Source organism: Ovis canadensis, chromosome 9, assembly GCF_042477335.2.
Source record: "Ovis canadensis isolate MfBH-ARS-UI-01 breed Bighorn chromosome 9, ARS-UI_OviCan_v2, whole genome shotgun sequence".
Classification (NCBI taxonomy): Eukaryota; Metazoa; Chordata; class Mammalia; order Artiodactyla; family Bovidae; genus Ovis; species Ovis canadensis.
In genome coordinates, this window is record NC_091253.1 from 88,230,057 (window position 1) to 88,254,512 (window position 24,456).

Below are 24,456 nucleotides of genomic sequence, written 5' to 3' on the forward strand. Positions count from 1 at the left end.
TTGGTGGAACCTCAATGTGCTTAGTCACTCAGTCACGTCTGACTCTGCGACCCCATGGACTACAGCTTGCCAGGTTCCTCTGTCTGTGGAGATTCTCCAGGCAAGGATACTGGAGTGGGTTGCCATGCCCTCCTCCAGGGGATCTTCCCAACCCAGGAATCGAACCCAGGTTTCCAGCACTGCAGGCAGATTCTTTACCACCCAAGCCACCAGGGAAGCCCATCATCTCAATAGGTGGTGGAAAATGCACTGTAATTGATTTCCGTATTTGACTCCTTGTGGAGGAAAATGATAAGGAATAATAATGGCTTTTCACAGAGCAAAATTTCTTTAGGCACTAACCAAGAAACATTAAAATGTTATATAGCAAATATACCATATACTTTAATTAAAGACACTCATCTTTAGAAAATAGGATAAAAAGCAACCAGTTGAAATAAAGATGATCTTATTCCAGTGTAACAGAAGCATAACAGGAGTTAGACTGCATGCCTGATGTATTCTGGACTGCTCTGGCTAACCATTAATCTTATCTCCTGCCACTCAGCAAGAATATCTTCCAGCCAATTTTCCCTTGTCTTCTCACTTTCATAATATCCATCTTCCCAGAACTCTGAAGTGATTGGGGATCTCAACAGAGATGAGTTAAAAACCTGTGTACATGTTCTAGATCAGTTAGGGTTCCTAGGTCAAATTAGCTTCTCTGCCTCATTCCTTCCTTTGTCCTTGGTTTTCAACTTCCCCCTTTGGTAATTCCCTCTACCAGGAACTCCAAGGCACAGACTTCAATTAACAAAGTGTTTGATTACATCCTTATAAAAATGGTGAAATTCTTCGATAGTGATTAGTATGTAAAATTTCTGGGTTTTAGATTTCTAAAAATGTTAAGTGTCTTAAAGTGTTTGTCACTTAGTCATGTCCGACTCTTCAACCCCATGGATTGTATGTAGCCTGCAGGGCTTCTCAGTCCATGGGATTCTCCAGGCAAGAATACTAGAGTCGGTTGCCACGCCCTTCTCTGGGAGGATCTTCCCAACTCAGGGATTGAATCCAGGTCTCAGGCATTGCAGGCAGATTCTTTACTGTTTGAGCCACGAGGGAAGGTTTTAAAGGTTCTCAGAAAATACAATGAAAAGAACCTTATAAAAAGTGCCTGTTAGTCTATGCTAAAATTCTTTTTTTTTTTTTTGGGGGGGGGAGTTTTTTTAACTTTAATAAAGAAAAAAATATTTCTTTGTAATGATAAGTAATGAAATGTGACTCCAAGCAACATGTCACCATGAAAATAGAGGTTATACAACTTTCTGAGCACTCAGTGAAGTACAGAGCCATTTTGATTACTTGTAACCACGAGTTTCTACTTGGATTGGCTCCTTTTATTTCTTTTTTTTTTTTTTTTATTTAATTTTTAGTTTTTTATTTTTTAAATTTTAAAATCTTTAATTCTTACATGCATTCCCAAACATGAACCCCCCTCCCACCACCCTCCCCAGAACATCTTTCTGGGTCATCCCCATGCACCAGCCCCAAGCAAGCTGCATCCTGCGTCAGACATAGACTGGCGATTCAATTCACATGATAGTATACATGTTAGAATGTCATTCTCCCAAATCATCCCACCCTCTCCCTCTCCCTCTGAGTCCAAAAGTCCATTATACACATCTGTGTCTCTTTCCCTGTCTTGCATACAGGGTCATCATTGCCATCTTCCTAAATTCTTTTTCTTTTTTTTGGCCATGTATCACAGCACGCGGAATCTTTAGTTCTTTGACTAGGGATAGAACCCTTACCTCCTGCAGTTGCCGCCAGGGAAATTCCTATACTAAAATTCTTAACACAGAGTCAACACCACTGTCTTTTCTGTACCAAAATTCTAGATCCTTTGAGAAACAAGAGAGTATCCTTTTAAGATGTCTGTGTGTGTATATTAAGTCACTCACTCATGTCTGATTCTTTGCGACCCCACGGACTGCAGCCCACCAGACTTCTCTGCCCATGGAATTCTCCAGGCAAGAATACTGGAGTGGATTATCCTTCCCTTCTCCAGAGGAACTTCCCAAACCAGGGACCGAACCCTGGTCTCCTGCATCGCAGGCAGGTTCTTTACCATTTGAACTACAGGTAAGTCCTAACATAAGATGCCTAGTTCCCTTAAATATACCACATACAACAAGCTTTTCAGGCCATGAAGATATTTTTGATACAAGAATGTGCATCTCTCTAGTAATAAGATGTATAATCAGCATTCCCTGGTACCTCATATGGTAAATCTGCCTGCAATGCAGGAGACCCGGGTTCTATCCCTGGGTTAGGAAGATCCCTGGAGAAGGAAATAGCAACCCACTCCAGTATTCTTGCCTGGAGAATCCCATGGACAGTCCATGGGGCCGCAAAGAGTTGGATATGGCTGAGTTACTAACACTTTCATAGATTACAGATCAGTAAATAATGGAATTTTATTGATAATACTGTATATAGCCTAGATCTGTCCAATATGGTAGCCACTAACCACATGAATTAAAATTAATTAAAATTAAATGATAAATTCAGTTCCTCAGTCACACTACCTACATTTCAAATGCTCAGTAGCCACATGTAGCTATTAGCTACCCTCCTGGACAGCACAGACAGAACATCTACATCATTGCAAGGAGCTTTATTGGACAACACTGGTCTAGAAAAATTAAAGATAGCCTCAGACACTAGTCAGTATAATTATCAGCCAGTTATAAACAAATTTTAATTATATCTAGAAAGGTGATTATCTCTTATTTTTAGCAGTCATAAGATGACATCATATAATCCTAATTAAGTAGCTGAAAAATGTGTTAATTGAACAATTTAACCAAATGCAATAGAAATGTTTTAATTCACATAAACTATAAAACAGTTCTTACTTTCATCCTTCCTGTTATAAACTGACACTCGCACATGTACCTTTCAAATATATATGATCAGTTTTTTTAAAAGTTTATTTCCCATGAGTTCTATGGCAATTCTTCTCCCAGAAATAAATGAAGAATGAATCAAGTTCTATGAGAATGGGTGGAAACAGAGATTTTCCCAGTGGCTCAGTCAGTAAAGAATCCGCCTGCAATGGAGACCCAGGTTCGATCCCTGGGTTGGAAAGATTCACTAGAGGTAGGCATGGCCACCCACTCCAGTATTCTTGCCTGGGAAATCCCACGGACAGAGGAGCCTGGTGGGCTACAGTCCATGGGGTCACAATAAGTCAGACACAACTGAAGCAACTTAGCATACACATGCTTTCTTAAATGTTTTAAACTTCTATTTCCTTTATATTTATATATAATTTTTATTATTTTTTTCAGCTATACTGTGGAACACGCAGAATCTTCACTCCCCAACTGGGGATGGAACCTGTGCTCCCTGCTGGGGAAGCACAGAGTCTTAACCAGTGGACCTCCAGGGAAGTCCCTAATTCTATTTTCTTTTAAAGTTCTTTGAGAGGTTAAATTTCATGAACTGCAGACATGGAGAAAACTATACTGATGAAAGCAACTTTTTCCCTATTTCCCTCTTTGCAAGAATGTGGACAGAGTATTCCAATATATCTCCTGCCAAAGGCTTTCAGAGAATGGCTACAGATGAGACTGTTTGGACCTGGAATTGGTTAGCTGTATTTTTCTTTCTGTTGTCAGCCTGCACTGGGAAAGACACCTTGCTACACAGAGCTCATCATTTCTAAAATTATCTAAGAACTTATTACTCTTGCCAAAAACTGTCCAAGTCAGACAGTTTCACAAAGCAAACAAAGAAAATTCCCTTGATCCAGAGTTTTCAGGATGTAATGCTGTGTCTCACTGCCTCACCATGCATGGATTCAGAACAGGAAAAACCTAGAATTCTAGGGTACTGAATCAGTTGTGCTGTGCTTAGTCACTCAGTTGTGTCAGACTCTTTGTGACCCCATGAACAGCAGCTGTCAGGCTCCTCTGTCCATCGGGATTCTCCAGGCAAGCATACTACAGTGGGTTGCCATGCCTTTCTCCAGCGGATCTTCACAACCCAGGGATTGAACCCAGGTCTCCTGCATTGCAGGCAGATTCTTTACCAGCTGAATTACCGGCGAAACCCCATTGAATCAGTTATCTTCTCTCAATAAAGCAATCAGAAACCTATAACGTGCTTTTGTGTTTGGCATCAGTTCAGTTCAGTTCAGTAACTCAGTCATGTCCAACTCTTTGCGACCCCATGAATTGCAGCACTCCAGGCCTCCCTGTCCATCACCAACTCCCAGAGTTCACCCAAACCCATGTTCATCGAGTCGGTGATGCCATCCAACCATCTCATCCTCTGTGGTCCCCTTCTACTCCTGCCCTCAATCTTTCCCAGCATCAGGGTCTTTTCAAATGAGTCAACTCTTCACATCAGGTGGCCAAAGTATTGGAGTTTCAGCTTCAACATCAGTCCTACCAATGAACACCCAGGACTGATCTGGTTGGATCTCCTTGCAGTCCAAGGGACTCTCAAGAGTCTTCTCCAACATCACAGTTCAAAAGCATCAATTCTTCAGCGCTCAGCTTTCTTTATAGTCCAACTCTCACGTCCATACATGACTACTGGAAAAACCACAGCCTTGACTAGATGGACCTTTGCTGGCAAAGTAATGTCTCTTTTTTTTAATATGCTGTCTAGGTTGGTCATAACTTTCCTTCCAAGGAGAAAGTGTCTTTTAATTTCATGGCTGCAATCACCATCTGCAGTGATTTTGGAGCCCAGAAAAATAAAAGTCTGACACTGTTTCCACTGTTTCCCCATCTATTTGCCATAAAGAGATGGGACCGGATGCCATGATCTTCGTTTTCTGAATGTTGAGCTTTAAGCCAACTTTTTCACTCTCCACTTTCACTTTCATCAAGAGGCTTATTAGTTCTTCTTCACTTTCTGCCATAAGAGTGGTGTCATCTGCATATCTGAGGTTATTGATATTTCTCCCAGCAATCTTGATTCCAGCTTGTGCTTCCTCCAGCCCAGCATTTCTCATCATGTACTCTGCATATAAGTTAAATAAGCAGGGTGACAGTATACAGCCTTGATGTACTCCTTTTCCTATTTGGAACCAGTCTGTTGTTCCATGTCCAGTTCTAACTGTTGCTTCCTGACCTTCATACAGATTTCTCAAGAGGCAGGTCAGGTGGTCTGGTATTTCCTTCTCTTTCAGAATTTTCCACAGTTTATTGTGATCCATAACAGTCAAAGGCTTTGGCATAGTCAATAAAGCAGAAATAGATGTTTTTCTGGAACTCTCTTGCTTTTTCAATGATCCAGCAGATGTTGGCAATTTGATCTCTGGTTCCTCTGCATTTTCTAAAACCAGCTTGAACATCTGGTGTTTGACACAGTTTCCTCTTTTACCAGCACCTTTCACAGCACATTCAACTTCTTTTACACAGAGTGGAGAAAAGTTCAACAGATATTTTATCAACGCTTTCAGTCACAAAAACCAACTTCAGTATGGCCCCTGCCTTCAACAAGCTCATTTTATAATGAATGATAGCAACAGATGAACAGATAAGTGCTATCCAAGAGATGCATAAGAACTCCAATGGAAAATCAAAGAAGAAAGTGTCACATGACCTGCCAATAAGAGTTCCTCAAAGTCACGTTATCCAAGCAGAGTCTTGAAAGATGAAAATCTTCCTTCCCAGCCAGCTAATCAAGGAGTGAGAAAAAATTTTACACAAAAGAAAACCATGAGCTAAGCACAGAGGCAAGAAAGCATCATAATAAACTCCAGGAATTATGTGTAGTCTTTTATTTCCAAAATAAGTGTCACAGAGATAGGCATGGGATAGATTACTGCGTTGAATGCGAAGATTAATTTTCTTCTGTAGGTGATGGGGAGTTATTAAATGTTTTCCTAGGGAGAAGTAATCTGTTCATGTTTGTGATTTAGAGAGATCATTTTCTTGACTCTGAAAACTAAATTGACGCTAATATAGAAGGTGCAGATTTGAGAAATGTTAGGAATAAAGAGAGCATGGCCTGGTGGAATTAAAAGAAGTTCCAAACAATTTGCAAAGTAGTAATAACTGAGGGAGGAATAAAAGGGAAACTCAAAAGGGAGAGGGTCAAGGTTTTCAGGAAGCAGAAACGTTGTGGGTATTTTGTTTTGTTTGGTTGGTCGGTTTTATTAGAACTCCTATGAAAGAGAAAGTAATGAGAATAGAAAGGAGAAAGTACAATACAAAAATGTTAAGAAATAAACTACCACATGAAAAATAAAGAAATAAAGCACTGATAGTTACAGTCAGAAAAATCCTGATAATGAATCTGAGCAAATCAAAAGTCAAGTACTAACCTGTACTGAGAAAACCCAACACACAGGTAAAGATCTTCATTAACGATACAGAGCTGAAGAGTAGACAGGAATTCTGCTGGTTAAGGAGATGACGTAATTATACCGAAGAAACAGAAAAACAGATGAAAAATTAACACATTTTAAAGAAGTCAGCAAGTAAGTAGATGAAAACATAGAGTTAACTCCAAAGTAAGCCCCAGATCTCTATATGGCCAAGAGATGTGGTATTCAAATCTCAGTCTACTAGAAGAATTTTTATTTCTGTAAACGGATACCATAAAATTCTCTTGCCAGTCAGGTACTTTAAAGAGGAGGGAAAACTTTTTATTTGACTTTAAAATAAATACAATTCCTTAAAATAGGATTGTATGGTTTCCTGCCTTCAAAACATTAATGACACCATCTGCATCTTGAGGGTTTGAATAAGTACTTTTATTGCTTTTGTAGATGCCCCAACAAAATATCATATACACACACACACACAAGTACTTTACAAAACTGTTTTGATTACTTATTCCTCCTAAATGAACAGATTAGTGACCAAAAGAATGAAAGTAAAGTGGTGCTGAATAGGAAATCCAACCAACCCCCTCCCCCAAAAAATATGTGCATGAATTGGAAGCAAAATCTTTTCTCCCTCTTGTAAAAGCAGAGCCAACTTAAGCTGATGTTGGATTATTGTGTGCAAACAGTTCCTGACTCGTTCACCAAGTGAAACAAAAGCTGTAAATGTTTTTCTATGCCTCTTCTAACATTTTGGGAAGGGTTTCTGAAAGGAAAAAAAAAATAGACTCAATTTAATTAAGTCTCTCACTCACACACACACAGGAACACACTTTTTTCCCTTTTTAGGAAGAGTTAAACATTTGAATAACTCACAATTATAAAACTTTGAATCGCAAAAAACATGAATTACCTTTAATGCTTAAAGAAGGCTCCAGTCATATTAGGGATCACTTTTTTTGGTAAGGAAAACAATAAAAAAATGATATTTTTTTTTAAAATGAAGGAATCTATGGTGATATTTTAAATAAAAATAAGCCAAATATAATCATCTGAAAGGGATCTAAACTGTTAAGTTTAAATTGCTTTTGTACTTTCCTATCTTCAACTAGCTAAAACTTTCTCTTTTGGATAAAATATCTATAGCTTACAAAAAATAATGCAATAGAAATTTTATTTATCTGCTACAGGTCAAAATATAATTAACCAAAATTGTATAATTCAAAGCACCTGCCATTATTCAAATGTCTCATTATTATATGATTACATATTAATAATTCAAATTGTCTAAAACAAAATATAGAATTCAAAATATTCAGTCTTATAAATTAGCTGTCAATTTAAACAATGACTTTGAATTTTTATTTTCAAGTATCCAGTTATAAATTTTAATTATTTTATATGTAAAATTTATAAAATGGCAAATAGATATGAAAAATAATAGACTGGATTTGGGGAGGGAGGAAGATTCCAGTTAAAAGAACCACAGAAAATGAAAAGCATGAAAATTAGATTTACAAAAAATTAGTTATTATTAGGCTTTATTAAATTTTAAACTGTGAAATATAAAATAACTGAAATTTTAAAGTACACAGGTTAAATCATATCAACTGCAGCTGTTATTATTAAGTGCTTACTCTGTGTTAAGCATTGTGCTGGTCATTTTATATCATTTCATTTAATCAAAACCTTGCATAAAGGACCTCATGAACCATCTATACATTAGAGTACTTTGAAATTTTCAAAAAACATTCTATAATTTTCTCATATGATCTTCACATTATGCTATGAACTAGACAAAAGGCAAAAGCAATCATTGGCTCTAAATAGATTACAGATAAGAAAATAAAAGGACATAAAGATTAAAATCACTGAGTCAGTAAAAAACAGAATTAAGGATTTAGTTGTCTACCTTCTAATCCTGAATCATTATCCACTATATAACATTAATATCAGAGAGTCTTAGATTTAGGACTTCCTAAACGATTTAGGAAATAGCTTAAAGATAATCAGCAAATGTTCATTGAGTTTCTACACTGTATAAAACACAGAAGAATTTGTGTGATATAAAAAGAAATAGAAAAAGAGAGGGAAAATTGAAAAAAGAGAGGAAGAGAAGATTCCATTGAAGAACTTAATATTTGGCTGAGAAGGACACATTAATCTCTAGAATAATTATAAAATAATATATCATTCAGTGCGAAATAACTGTGAAAATACCTCATCTACTGATGTAATTTAACCCTGCTCAAGTCTGATAACAAATTATTTATTTTTTATTTATTTGGTTTAATCAAATCTCAGAAAATTTTATCATACTAATTCTCTTTTGCTAAACAGAAACGCTATATAGAAATTATTGCTACAAAGAAAAAAAAATTAACAACTATGATATATCAGGCAATCTTTTCAGAAATTTTAGTTCTAACAATATCTGTTATAATAGAATGTAATTTCAGTTGAATATATAAGAAACCAAAATATTTGTCAAAATCCCCTCTCAAAAGTTATTGAGTATGAATGGAAAAGTTTAAATTATTAATGATCATACTCAAGATAAATTTAAGCAAACATTACCTTGGAGAAGAAAAACTTTGTACTATTAGATGACAAAAAAAAAAGAAAAAATCATGATGTACGCACAAATAATATTTGGCTCAGAGTACTATTTGAAGAATGGCAATAAAAAACAAATTAAACAAATTTATAAGATATAGATCTTATTTTTTAGAAAAATAAGACAACTAATCAAAGGTAAACTTCACACACACAGACATATAAAAGCAGTTAGGAGAAAGTCAGTATATGCTTGTGAGAATAATTTCAAGATAAAATTATGTGCGGAATGAATACTGAGTTTAAAATAGTGGCATATGAAAAAAAGACAAGTCAGGACTTGATTCTATAACTTCTAAGAGAACTAACACATTGTTATTGCGGGATCTTTTTTTTTTTAAGTGAATGATGACTTCTGCCTTTTCTCATATATGCTTTACCTTCATCTTCTAATTACTAATTATTTTCTTCTCTTTCAACAGTTCCGTATAATTGTTACAGACAAACCTCACTGATACCGTAACATGTCTGAAACTAGACTGGGAACAAAGCATTCAATAAACTATTTGTGTACCATCTATATGCTAAGCACATATCTAGGCACTGGGGAATAACAAAGTTAAAAAGAAAGAACACAGTAACTGCTCTCAAAACAGAGATTAGCTCAAGCCTTTCAAACTGCAGGTTATGACCTTTCAGGAGTTTTGAATCAATTTAGTGGGTTTCAGACCAACTATTTCAAAAGGATACAATGATTAGGACAGAATCTTAAAACTCACTGTACAGCACATAGTAAGGTAAGTATTGTTTCATGAAAGTTTTGTTTCAGTTACCTACATATGTGTGTGCACTGAGCCACAGTGTAAAATTTTTTCATACTGTCAAAAGTTTGAGGGGAAAAAAAAAACACCTTTGTTTAGGAAAATATCTGCAAGAAAGTTTCACAAAATAGTTCATCCCATAAAGATGTTCACGAGCTGGTAACTTCAAATGTTCTAGTCTACAGTAACTGACATGACTGAATAAATGTCTTACCAAAGAGGTAGTCAAGCACAAGCAATATCCTTCTTTTGAAAAATGTTATCTTTATTTAGATCTCCTTTATTAAAATGTTCCCCAGTCAATCACAATGCTATGCAGTTCCAACCAAATATTTTTACCATTAGTTAATACAACATAAAATGAAATGAATATGATACTTCTCTAACATGCTTGGGACTAAGAAGAGGGGGTTTGGGGATATAGTTATATTATCCCTGATGATACTCAGAAACATTATACTCTGAGTTGATTTTTAAGAATTATAAGTTTCCTCAAAGATGGTAAACCACTTTCATATTAATCAAGGAGTACACAGTATCAAAATATTTACATTATGAAATGCTAAGTAATTTAAACAGTTCCAACAAAAGGTTGACCAGCCAGTCATACCACACTTTTTAGAGGCTGATTCATTCCAGCTAAACATATCTGAGCTTCACTGAGCTTGTTACGTTTACTTACTTTTTTAATTTATTTAAAGTAAACTCTGACTAAATCCTAAACAGCTTGAAGTCAGATAACACGTCTTATTCAATGCTTTGCATACACATAGTGAATGCTAAATGACTACTGTTGAATGCATTGTTGTTATTTATTTTATACTTTCACTTTACCAAAACAACTGAACTGATGTTCCAGATATACTGACAGATCTGTCTCCATTGAAAGTTCCCAGAAAATCTAAACCCATATGATCTATGCCTTTGGAATACTTAAACAATTAAACCCAGTATGCATTATAGCAATTATTTTGTCTTAGCAAATACAGACACAGACTTAAATTACAGAATAAGAGTGTGTAAAGGTCACTTGATCTTACCCTTTCTCAAGGGGAAAATAAGATCTCAGAGAGGTTATGCAGATAACCTGTGCAGGGCTGGACTAGGACTCAGGTCTTACAGTACTCAGCAGTATTCTTTCCTCTGTAACACACACTTATTTTCAGTCTGCCTCCACTTCACTTTTTTTTTGAATTCTATTCTATTCGGAAAATACTTCCTAAGTCATCTAAGGATTTAAAAAATTAAGACAGTCCTTGGTATCAAGGTACTTTAAAAAATAAAAATATACACAAAAATACATTCATAGATTTACACGGAATTAAGTTTTAGTAAAGATGGGGAAACAGTGGAAATAGTGTCAGACTTTATTTTTTGGGGCTCCAAAATCACTGCAGATGGTGACTGTAGCCATGAAATTAAAAGACGATTACTCCTTGGAAGAAAAGTTGTGACCAACCTAGGTAGCATATTCAAAAGCAGAGACGTTACTTTGCCGACTAAGGTCCATCTAGTCAAGGCTATGGTTTTTCCTGTGATCATGTATGGATGTGAGAGTTGGACTGTGAAGAAGGCTCAACGCCGAAGAATTGATGCTTTTCAACTGTGGTGTTGGAGAAGACTCTTGAGAGTCCCTTGGACTGCAAGGAGATCCAACCAGTCCATTCTGAAGGAGATCAGCCCTGGGATTTCTTTGGAAAGAATGATGCTAAAGCTGAAGCTACAGTACTTTGGCCACCTCATGCGAAGAGTTGACTCATTGGAAAAGACTCTGGTGGTGGGAGGGATTGGGGGAAGGAGGAGAAGGAGACGACAGAGGATGAGATGGCTGGATGGCATCACTGACTCGATGGACATGAGTCTGAGTGAACTCCGGGAGTTGGTGATGGACAGGGAGGCCTGGCATGCTGCGATTCATGGGGTTGCAAAGAGTCGGACACGACTGAGCGACTGAACTGAACTGAACTGAACTGAAACTACTATAGTAATTCAATTTAAATCTCATATCCTCCAAAGAATCATTCGTGACCACTTCAGATTGAAATATTATCTCTCTTTGGTAGTAAGAGTACTAGATAGGCAGTATGAAGCCTGGTTTTGTGTTGTGGCTCAACCACTAACTAGATGTTTGAAAAATAATTGTACAGCTTCAGTTACTGGTGTTTCAAATAGGGAGAGGGTACAGGAGTAAACGAGCTTTGAAGGCCCCTTTCAGATCCAAGCAACAATTGTCTGTACCAGACCATCCCAACTCTAACTATCAAAGCCATCCACTTACACAGTGTAAAAGTGCAGCTTTATCACCTGGGTTGTTGCAACTGTCCACGGCTCTGACCTTACCCTTTATTTCTCCTGCTAGTCCAGTGGCTTTCTGGCTCCTTTTTTCAGGCTATCTCTTACCCACTTGATGACTGAACTCTGTTTTCCTGGTTCCGATCCTCACTGCTTTCTAAAGAATTTGGTTTGCACAGATCCTCTGGTTCTTCTTATGCCTGAACATGTCAGGAAAACACTCCCACATCATCTGCCTCTGGCCCATAGGATCCAAGACTGAGTACCTGCCCATTTGCAGGGACACCCAAGAAAGACACCAAGTTTGAGGCATCTTTCCAAGTAATAGTTTGAGATATTTCTCCTATTATCAGTGTTACTTAAATATTTTATCATTTAACTTTTTGTATTTTTTTAATTTTTTATGATGTGAAACTTTTTTAAAGTCTTTACTGAGTTTGTTACAATAGAGCTTTTATTTTATGCTTTTTTTTTTTTTTTACCTCAAGGCATGTGGGATCTTAGCATACTCAATCAGGGATGGAACCCACACCCCTGACATTGGAAGGAAAAGAGTTAACTACTGGACTGCCAGGGAAGTTCCAATTTTTGTATGTTACACAGATCTGCAATTCCCAAAAATCTTGAGGTCAGATACATTTTGGAAGTCAGAATTTTTCAGATTTCAAAAATATATGTAAAACATACCCAATGTAATTAAAATAATTAATATATATGAAGTTAAATATAAGAATATTCCTCTTTTTATGAATATTACTTTTAAGTGAAATAAATGAAGAATATAAAAAGGCTTCACATCAGTTCAAGTCAGGTTTTCTGACTTGAATTAACCATTAACCAAATGAGTTAATCTTGACTTAGATTTTACTGCCAAATATGATACAGAAAATAACAAAATTTAAGTTTTCTGGGATTTCAGAATTACACATAAAAGACTGTAATCTAATAAACTATGTGAACCTTAGTATCAATGTAGGTATCACAAAGGCAGAAATCGTGTCTTTTAATTCTTTGTACTTCTAGAAAAGTACACAATGCTCAATAAAACAGTTCATGTTTATTTGAAGAAATCTTCATCGAGTGCATACCACATGCCAAAACTATACTCAAGTGTTGTGAAGCATTAAAAAATAAATCTTATAACACCTAGAACCCATCTTCAGAAGCATTACAATCTCAGTGAGAACAAAGCATAAAACAAATGTTAAAATGCAAGCTTGGAACTGGTGCCAAAATTACTGATTCGGGCAATAAGGATGTCAAAATTGAGAGCAGTAAGTTGAAATGTGATGATTGTAATTTATTTTAACTAGAGCTGTCAATATCTCTCAACTTTCAAAGTTGGCATAATGATTTATAGTCTGGAGAGGAAGTACCGTGTAATTTAGTATGAGAACTCTATTAGTCACAAAAGATTAGATAGAAAATCACTGTAACTTTTGCTTCAGATATATGGATTTTCAGGCAAAGTTTCATTCACACTGATGCCAGAAATAGACAAGCATAGGGATGACTCTACAGACTTAAAAATGAAGATGAGTCAAACTGAGAATCAGCACCATATCACTACACAGAACTCCCCTAGATGGGACAGCCTAATCCTGTGTAAAGAGGAAATTATTTTTGACAAAATGAAGTTTGAATTCAACTTTTTCTTGGTCAGTTGGGTCTACTTCGAAAGGAGTGGTTCAGTTCAGTTCAATTCATTTCAGTTGCTCAGTCGTGTCCGACTCTTTGCGACCCCATGAATCGCAGCACGCCAGGCCTCCCTGTCCATCACCAACTCCCGGAGTTCACTCAGACTCATGTCCATCGAGTCAGTGATGCCATCCAGCCATCTCATCCTCTGTCGTCTCCTTCTCCTCCTTCCCCCAATCCCTCCCACCACCAGAGTCTTTTCCAATGAGTCAACTCTTCGCATGAGGTGGCCAAAGTACTGGAGTTTCAGCTTTAGCATCATTCCTTCCAAAGAAATCCCAGGGCTGATCTTCAGAATGGACTGGTTGGATCTCCTTGCAGTCCAAGGGACTCTCAAGAGTCTTCTCCAACACCACAGTTCAAAAGCATCAATTCTCCGGCATTCAGCTTTCTTCACAGTCCAACTCTCACGTCCATACATGATCACAGGAAAAACCATAGCCTTGACTAGATGGAACTTAGTCAGCAAAGTAACGTCTCTGCTTTTGAATATGCTACCTAGGTTGGTCACAACTTTTCTTCCAAGGAGTAATCGTCTTTTAATTTCATGGCTACAGTCACCATCTGCAGTGATTCTGGAGCCCCCCAAAAATAAAGTCTGACACTGTTTCCACTGTTTCCCCATCTATTTCCCATGAAGTGATGGGACCGGATGCCATGATCTTCGTTTTCTGAATGCTGAGCTTTAAGCCAACTTTTTCACTTTCCACTTTCACTTTCATCAAGAGGCGTTTTAGTTCCTCTTCACTTTCTGCCATAAGGGTGGTGTCATCTGCATATCTGAGGCTATTGATATTTCTCCCAGCAATCTTGATTCCAGCTTGTGTTTCTTCCAGTCCAGCATTTCTCATGATGTACCCTGCATAGAAGTTAAATAAGCAGGGTGACAATATACAGCCTTGACGTACTCCTTTTCCTATTTGGAACCAGTCTGTTGTTCCATGTCCAGTTCTAACTGCTGCTTCCTGACCTGCATACAGATTTCTCAAGAGGCAGGAGTGGTAGATTCTGGTAAAAGTCAGTAGTTTCTTGAGCCAAGAATAAATCAGACAGGAATGAGACTCATTCACTCAGATCACACATTTGTAAATCTCTAAGCAATGCCAAAGATATCAGTGATCTAATGTTGGTTGTAATATATTAAACTTATTTTTATGATAGAATTTATCTGGAATCTTTCAAACCAAAATGTTAAAGAACCATCAAAGGTGACAAATATGATTATATCTATTTTACAGATGAACCCTTGAGCCTAGTGATACTGAAGGGCTAAAGTTCAATTAGATAATCAGTACATTATTCAGTTCAGTTCAGTCACTCAGTCATGTCCGACTCCCTGTGAACCCGTGGACTGCAGCACACCAGAGCTCCCTGTCCATCACCAACTCCAAGAGCCTACTCAAACTCATGTCCATCGCATCGGTGATTCCATCCAACCATCTCATCCTCTGTTGTCCCCTTCTCCTCCCACTATCAATCTTTCCCAACATCAGGGTCTTTTCCAATGAGTCAGGTCTTCGCATCATGTGGCCAAAGTATTCAGCTTCAGCATCAGTCCTTCCAATGAATATTCAGGGTTGACTTCCTTTAGGATTGACTGGTTTGATCATCTTGCTTTCCAAGGGACTCTCAAGAGTCTTCTCCAACAGTTCAAAAGCATCAGTTCTTTGGCACTCAGCTTTCTTTACAGTCCAACTCTCACACCCATATGTGACTACTGGAAAAACCATAGCTTTGACTAGATGGACCTTTGTTGGTAAAGTAATGTCTCTGCTTTTTAATACGCGGTCTAGGTTGGTCATAACTTTTCTTCCAAGGAGCAAGATCTTTTAATTTCATGGCTGCAATCACCGTCTGCAGTGATTTTGGAGACCAAAAAAATAAAGTCTCTCACTATTTCCATTGTTCCTCCATCTATTTGCCATGAAGTGATGGGACTGGATGCCATGATCTTAGTTTTCCAAATGCTGAGTTTTAAACCAACTTTTTCAGTCTCCTCTTTCACTTTCATCAAGAGGCTCTTCAGTTCTTCTTTGCTTTCTGCCATAACAATGGTGTCAGCTGTGTATCTGAGGTTATTGATACTTCTCCCAGCAAAGTTTTTAATATAAGAATCTTAGTCCAACTTCACTGAACTGATTACTATTAATAACCAACAACCAAATCTAGACAGAACCATTTGAAAATTTATTGACCTATTTTCTTCTCCAATATATAACCATCTTAAGTGGCCAAGGCAAACTAATAAAAATGATTTGTTCATTAAAAAAAAAAACTTCCCAAGCCTTACTTGTCAATTCTTCAATATCTGGCACATAATGAAGAACTAGGAAAAAGCAAGTTATCAGATAAGAGGTAAAGTCCATTCCAGTCTTTCTGGTCACATCCCCTACAGTCTTAAGGCAATAACATTCCAGTTTGAAATTTACAAACCAAATAATGAACACTTGTTTCAAATAAGACAATTGATTTGACAAAGGAAAATTATCTTTGTATCATGATCCTCTTAAAGAAGCTGAATTCATTATCTGGTATCAGGTGAATTGTGAAGTATTTTTAGATTTTTTTCTATCAATTGAATAAAGAAAAGGAAATATTCAAGCTGTCTAAATTTGGGGATAACAACCTAGCAGACTGTTACTGGCAAAAATGAAAGGAAGCCTGTAACTGATATCAGATGACATCTTCCATGGGGTCATTTTAGTAGTGATACCATCTGACATCTTCTATAGGGTTATTTGGGGTAAGTGTGACATTTTCTTAATGAGAAGATTAGGAAGTTGCCCTAAAAGAGCCTTATATAATGTATAAGGCCAAGGAACATATGGATAAAGAGTTGCTGGAGAAGTGTAAATATGACTCTTGAAGTAGTAAATGAAGGTTAAACATTAACAGCTGGTCCAGGGGAAATGAAGAGGCAGGGGTTGGGGGGGGCGGGGCTGGGAAGTAAGCTGTCTGCTTCAGACTGGTGTTTCACTAACCACTAAGTCATCTTTATCTGTTTTCTATTTCAGATCACCTGGCCAAAATATATTACATTCCAAAGTTTAAGGTAAAAAGCTCTAAAAGTTGCTTTCATTTAGTTAAATTAACCAAAATAAAAGACATTTTAGGATTACAACTTTAAATTTTGAGCTGCACAGGGTTTGTTTGTTTGTTTGTTTCCTTTTAAAGAAAGAAGTACCAACAAATAAAGCAGGGAACTATACTCAATATTTTGTAATAACCTATAAGGGAAAATAACCTGAAATAGATATATATGTATAACTGAATCACTTTGCTGTACACCTGAAACTAACACAACATTCAAATCAACCATACTTCAGTCTTTTAAAAAGCAGCACAATTTTAGCCACAAACATGTGTGCTAAGTCACCTCAGTCATGTACATCTCTTTGCAACCCTGTGGACTCTAGCCTGCCAGGCTCCTCTGTCCATAGAATTCTCCAGGCAAGAATACTGGAGTAGGTTCCCATGCCATCCTCCAGGGGGATCTTTCTGACCCAGGGATAGAACCCGTGTCTTTTGTGTCTCCTGCACTGGCCAGTAGGTTCTTTACCATTAGTGCCACCTGGGAAGCTAAATATATCATATTACAGTTTTTAAGGATTCTCAATTTGTACTTAGACTAGAAAAACCATCAACCCCCCTCCCCATCCCCACCAAACTTCCACTTCAAAACTATATATATCACAACTTTGCTTCTGCATTCTCTGCTCAAAATCCATTCATTTGCTTCAGGAACACCAAGTGTTAAGGACAGTTTGAAAATCAAGATATTACTGGTTGCTGATTACTCAAGTTGCATGGGGGAGTTAATTGAATTAGATGTAAGAATTAAATGTCCCAACAAATTTACTATAGAATACTATGGCATCGATTCTCAGCCTTCTGGCTAAGATCAAGTGTAGAAGAGCCAGCTCATTCTGCAAGGGTATGGCATAAACTTCAGTCAGTAAGTATATCTATCCCTAGCACACTTCTTGTAGTACTGCATATATGAAATTACTGGAGTGAAGAGCAAGAATTTTCCACTGAGATCCAATCCTATTCTGCCATTGGGACAAAATCATTCATAATTTTGGAAGCCAAATAAATAAACTTAAGAAGCTCCTTTTGCCTCAAATCATGTTCTAGGAGTAAAAAAAATAAAGAATAGTGGCTTATGATTCAGGTGTTTTTTTTTAAAACTTGCCATTCAAGTACTAATTTTTCCTAGTGTTAAAAAAAACCTAGAAAATTGTAGTAACACAGAATGTTAATCAGTCTTTCATCTCTGGAAAATATATGCAATGGTATTGGGTATTGTTATATCACATATCTTACAGTCTAGAGAAGTAATAGTATGTAATTTGGTAAATAAATTCTGTTAGCCATAAAAAGCTATACTGAAAATCCCTATAACTTTTGTTCTAAGTATAAGGCTAATGTTCAAAGTTTCAGTAAATATAATGCTATTAATATATCATGAGGTTAAAAAAAAACTGTTCAGTTCAGTCACTCAGTAGTGTCCGACTCTTTGCGACCCCATAAACCGCAGCACACCAGGCCTCCCTGTCTATCACCAACTCCTGGAGCCTACCCAAACTCATGTAAATTGAGTCAGTGATGCCATCCAACCATCTCATCCTCTGTCATCCCCTTCTCCTCCTGCCCTCAATCTTTCCCAACATCAGGGTCTTTTCAAATGAGTCAGCTCTTCACATCAGCTGGCCAGAGTTTTGGAGTTTCAACTTCAACATCAGTCCTTCCAATGAACACTCAGGACTGATCTCCTTTAGGATAGAACTACCTCTAATAAAAATGATCATGACCAATACTGAGCATGCCACTCATTTTGTTAGGGCAAATATATATTTGCTTATAAATTTTACCAAAAAACTTATAATCAAGTTGCATAAGCTCATATTAAATAGGACATGTATACAGTTTTGGTTTTATTCATTTAGTTAACAATAATGGAATACAAGACATCATGCTAGGTAAGTTGTCTCTACCCACAAGAAGCTTAAAGTCTAAGAGGTAAATTTAAAAAAATGTACACAAACAGGAAGCAACTGGAATAAACAAAAGCTGTAAATAATGAGAGAAATACAAAGCACCAGGAGAATTTACAGATGGGAGTGATCAGAGAACTTCACAGAGGAAGAGGCATCTGACAGGCTGAATTTCCTGTCTGAAATTGAAGGATGGATTGAATTTCCAAAGAGATGAGGTGGAGGATTACATAAATACACTATTTATGGTGTATTTATTATATCCAGTATATTCCTAGCACATGTAAGGTACTAAGGATACATCTATTAACAAGATAGATAAATACATTTTCTGCATGAATGAAATTTGTAGTCCAGTGGGATATATATCCTAAATAATAAACAAAAATAATATTCTGACATATAAAACCAATGAAACACAAAAATAGCAGGAGGCATATTGTATAATTGCGCCAATTTAACATAGAACATATTTAGGTGCTGGTTAACCTAAGTGTTGGAAGCAAAATTTTTGATACATTTCAATCATTCGCACCTCCATGTTGTCTTTAGTGGAGTAAAATAGATCATCCAGTAATCTAGATTGAGTAATTTGAAAGAAACTTTGATTAAAAGTCTAAAAACATATGTTGAAAATCTACCATTTTAAAAGCAAATATACATAAAAAGAAATGTCTACCTATATCTGGAGTTTGACTCTTTCCTCTGCTACAGACTGGCTGTGTGAACTTGAGGTCACCACTGTCTGCCTGATCCCCCAGTGACAGAACCAACACAATGGTATCTACTTCAGAAGACTTATTGTGAAAATCAAATGAGATAAACATAACTTAAAGCACTTTATAAGATACAAAATACTACACAAAGGTAAGGTAATGTAGTTATTATATATATTTAACTTCCCATGTAATTTTACTACCTACTTAACTAACGTAATCTTTATCAAATAAAAAATAAACCATTCTATTCAACTACTTTATATACATATTCAAAGAAGACATAGAATCACACTATCAGAAACTTGCATATCAGGTTGAAACTAAATTGTAAGCAAAACCTTGAAGGATCTGTTGTTGTTTAGTCGCTAAGTCATGTCTGACTCTTTTGTGACCCCGTGGACTGTAGCCCACCAGGGTTCTCTGACCATGGGATTTTCCCAGAGAAGAATACTGAAGTGGGTTGCCATTTCCTTCTTCAGGGGATCTTCCCAACCCAGGGATCAAACCGGTGTCTCCTGGAGTGTCGGATTACCACTGAGCCACCAGGGAAGCCAGAAGGGTTCCTTCTGGTCAAGTTCAATTATCATCTGTTTAAACCATAAACTCTTTCTTTTCCCAAAAATGCATGCAGGTTTTAAGTCTAATATCTCGAGGTCCTGAAATAGTTACTAGAACAGGTTCACTTTCAGATCACACTATGTAAAATAAATGATAATTTTTTTAAAATAGAGGCGTTGTTTGGAAATTAGTTCTTCCATATATTAGACTAGTCATTAACAGAATAAAATGTCTCGTTATAGTCTGCACATTTTAGTCATTTTATATTTATAATCACTGCTGAATAATTTCCAAAACAGCATAAAATCACTTCAAAAACCAAAGTTCAGGAGTGCCAGTATCTACCAACAGGCAGATCTCTATGAGACTGAAAATATACACAGATTAAGGTAGTGCCATTCAATCTTTTCATAGCCCTACCATCTATACAGAACTCAAGAATTTACATTGGCCATAAACACAACGAGTTCAGGAATTTCCTTTTATTTCTGATGGGAGTTTTCCAAAGATTACTCACTGATATGATTTGGTCCTACACTTAAGTATGATGATAAATTCAATAACACATTTCATTTTCGCACAACTGCTCCAGTTCCAGTGGATTCACTAATGATTCACAGACCATGACACATTTGCAAATAATAGGATTCTTACAGTTTGATAAAGACCATCCCAAACACAATATTTTTATAATCATATTGAAATTTTAATTATATATTAGAGTTAGTTCTCCTTGTTCCTGTTACTGATATGTGAGCTTACAGATAGCAATAAGCAGAAATAGTTTTTGAGCAAACCCCTATTTCTAGAAAAAAATTTGAACCAAACCCTACGAATGAGTATGTCTTAAAAAAGAGTGTTAGATTCATTTGTCGATCTTTAACAAATGACAGTGATAGGCGAGCCCTTGCAAATAGTCAAGAATCAGAATTTCTGCCTTACATCTTCCTTTAAAACCGTCAGCGAATCTGAATTAAGATTTTCTACTTAAGATCTCTTTCGCTGACATTTCACTCTTCTAAGTCCCTCCCAACACACACACACACACACACACACACACTTTAAAGAGGAGAGGAAGAGGATGAAGGCGGGACTGGTCTAGACAGGTCCCTCAACTACAGGACTCCCGTCCTAGATGCGAAAACGCCATCCGGAAAATCTTTGAATTCTACGTCGTCCGCACAGCGCCTCCTGCCGGCCGTGAAGGGCCGCGAGGGTGGAGGCCCTGGGCCGGGCTGCCTCCCTGGCTCCGCCGCCCTCCTCCCGCCGGCCAGCCCCAAGCCCTCCGACCCCGCTGCGCACAGAAGGCAGGAAAACGCGGGCGCCCACCGGGAGACGGAACAGGGCCCGAACTCTGGTCTGCATCCCAGTGATCCCGTCAGGCCTCGGCTCCGTCTAGGGCGAGTCTCCAGGATGGGGCGGCCTCGACTGCGCGCCCACGTCAGGCCGCCGCCCAGGGTTTGCCCCCACGCGGGCCACACCGGACGCCCCGGACGCGGGACCCGGGTCAGTCTGTCCGCGTCCGGCCCCGCGCTCCCATCCTGACTGGGCCGCGCGCCAGCCTCCCATCCGGGCCGGCGGCTCCGGGCCGCCCCTTGCTCCCCGCGTAAGGCGCGAGCGAGCCCTGGCTGCCGCGAGCAGTCACCATCCTCGCCCGAGTCTCCGTTCTTCTCCTTTCCAGCCACCTCCTGGAGGGTCCGGCCGGGCGCGTTCCCTTCTCACGGCCCCCCACTGCGCTCCTCAGCGCGTAAGACGCGCAGGAGTAGCACAAACGAGCGACAACCGAGGAGAGTCCCTCGAGGGCCCCCAGCCTCCCGCTTCGCGTCTTTTCTCCGGGAGCTGGGCCCGCACCGCAGGAGCCTCCCTCCCGGACCGACGGTCTGGGCGCGCGGGGCCTCGCTCGGGCCGCCCTCACCTGGCTTCCGGCCTGCGCGCGGGAGGACGGCCGTCGAGGCAGCGACCCCTTGGTTCAGGCGGAAGGCGTCGGGCCCCCTGTTCCGTGCAGGTTGGACAGCGCGAGGCAGGCGCGCTGCTGGCCGCGGAGTGAGCGCGGTCACACGGCCGGACGGCGCTTGGCAAGACGGGGAGGCATCCCGGGAGCGTCTCTGGGGAGCTGAGAGACTTTTCCTAGAGGTAGAGGGCACTGAGGAGAGGCCCACAAATTAGGCCTCTCTCTCTCCCCACCTATCTCCCCTCGAACCCGCTCCTAGGCGCTTTCTAGGTCCTTCCCCCGCCCCGCGCTTTTACCCTTCTCCCCCTTTTCCCTCTCCTTCCTCCTTCGCCATCTCCCCTCCCTCTCTCTCACCCACCTCCCCTCCAACACTCTCTTTTCTCTTTCCTCTCCTTCTAACCCCCTGAAGCCCTCTCCTCTCCCCACCTCTTTTCCCCACTTCCCCTCTCGCCTGCGTCCGCCCCTCACTTGGCACTCAACATCTAAAAAGCTAACGTTTCTAAAAGTTTACTAAAAGCAAACTGTCCCCGGATATGAGGCTAATTTCATCTTTCTTAAACTACAGTACATAATAGAGTTTCTGGTATACAAGGGGAGCTGCCTCAATAATCTATAAATAACTCTCAAAAGGAAATGGATCTCCATGCGCAGTTTTCCTCCTTCGGTAAAGTCGAAGGTCCGTGTTCATCAGTGAAACCCGAGGGTTTGATGTTTGTTGTAACTCAAGACCATCCGTCTCTGACCAGGGCACTGCCCACACTCCGGAGACTCAAGGACAGACAGAACCGGGGCTGTCTCTTACGGGCGTCGCGCGGGGCAGTGAGAAACTGGAGGCCGGGGGTCCAGGCTCCTAAAACGCCCCATCCTCGAGGCAGACGCGCAGGCAGGTGCCTGCATCCGGGCGGTGGGAGCGCCCTGACCCCCTGCCGCAGCCCTAGCCCCGAAGCTCAGAGCGGGCGCCCAAAGGTCAGGCCAAGCCGACTCTCCGAAGACTCCTGCCAAGGACCGGTTCCTGGAAGTTGTCTCTCGCCAGGCGCCAGAGACAGGCGTGCCTCCGGGTTTCGTAGAAGGCCCTGCTCCCCGCGCAGGCAAGGCCCTAGTTTTCCCTTTGTGCATCATTTCACTCTTTGAAGAAAAGCCCCAGAGGAACAGTGCTCTGTCCAGCTCCGGGCTGCTAGTATCCGCGAGCCTGGAGTGCCTTGGCGACCTTTCTTACTTTCTCGGGGGCAACACATCGGAAGCGATGTCTGAGCTCTGAGCGTGGTCGACCACGTGGCTTCTTTCTGCCCAGTGTGTTAAGTATAGTTAACTATGTATATATGACATATATATGTATATATTCTCTTTTAAAAGTTCAAATGTATTACTTGCTCCGTGTGGGAAATAATCTAGATCACAAAATTGGGGAAAATCAACTTTGACGTGAACTATAAACGGCCAACCAAAGTCAAATGATTTTTGATAAATCATTTTATCAAAACAATTTTAAATTAGACAACTTAAAATTTTTAAATTAATATACAATTTGAAAAATTAAAAATTCAAAGCAATTTTAAATTAGACACCAATACATGATGTTTCTCTCCCAGAGAAGCCCTGAATATTTAATAACTTTTAGTTAGCTTGTCTTTTATTAGCAATGTTTGGGCATACTAACTTTCTCTTTTTTAATGATTTTTATTTTTTAAACCAACAATGGAGGTAAGAAAATACCCTTTTTTCTTGAAACTATTTTTAGCATGGTTTTATTTCGCGGTTAAGTGGTATCTGACTCTTTTGTGACCCCATGGACAGTAGCCAGCCAGTGTCCTCTGTCCATGGGATTTCCCAGGCAAGAATACTGACGTAGGTTGTCATTTCCTTCTCCATAAACAGAAATGTATTAGCTGTGGGCCCAAGTAGAGAATCTTCAAGGAAAAAGAGATTGCCAAGACTGGCATTTGGGGGACTTAGGACCCAATACAACTCTTGTGCTCAACTGGTTAAGTGTCTTTGGGCAAGTCACTAACTCCCTTTTTCCTTTCATTTCACTGTTTACTAGATAAAGTTGTTGAGTAAGCCATATGGTTCCTATGCTCTTTTTTCAGCTCAGAGGCTCTCCCCCATTAAGAGGTTTTTTAAAGAATTTGATGACCATTTTGAATTAGTTGGTTTTGATTTTCTTTTTATCTCTGTTACATTCAGAGAAGGAGAAGTTAGAAATAGCTTAAAATTTTTAAAGGGAAAACATTCAGAAAAGTTACCAAAAAAATGCAGAAAGAAAAAGAAAGTGATTAATGTAATAACAATAATTTTTAAAGTATCCTAATTTAGGGGGTGAAAATAAAACCAAACAGAGCCGCTTAAGACTAACCCTCTGGTTCAGGTTTACAAAGGGGCACTGAAGGTCAAGTTTGTAGAGGGCAGGGTTTGTGTTGGTTTGGTGGGTCCCAATCACACTATCTCATCTCTCTAGGCCATCAAATGGAATACTTTGCATCCTAATTGCTTGTTCATGGGCACGATAAGTCCCTTCAGTCATGTCCAACTCTTTGGA

General features: G+C 39.0%; 1 long non-coding RNA gene across 1 annotated transcript in view; it reads right to left on the reverse strand.

Annotated features, from left to right (window-relative positions):
- The window catches only part of LOC138445943 (uncharacterized), a 28,289-nt gene extending 6,773 nt beyond the window's left edge, over positions 1-21,516 (reverse strand). The window contains exon 1 of the long non-coding RNA XR_011259058.1: positions 21,299-21,516. This is a non-coding gene — a long non-coding RNA (uncharacterized lncRNA). The remainder of the gene's footprint in view (positions 1-21,298) is intronic.
- Between the last annotated feature and the right edge of the window lie 2,940 nt (positions 21,517-24,456).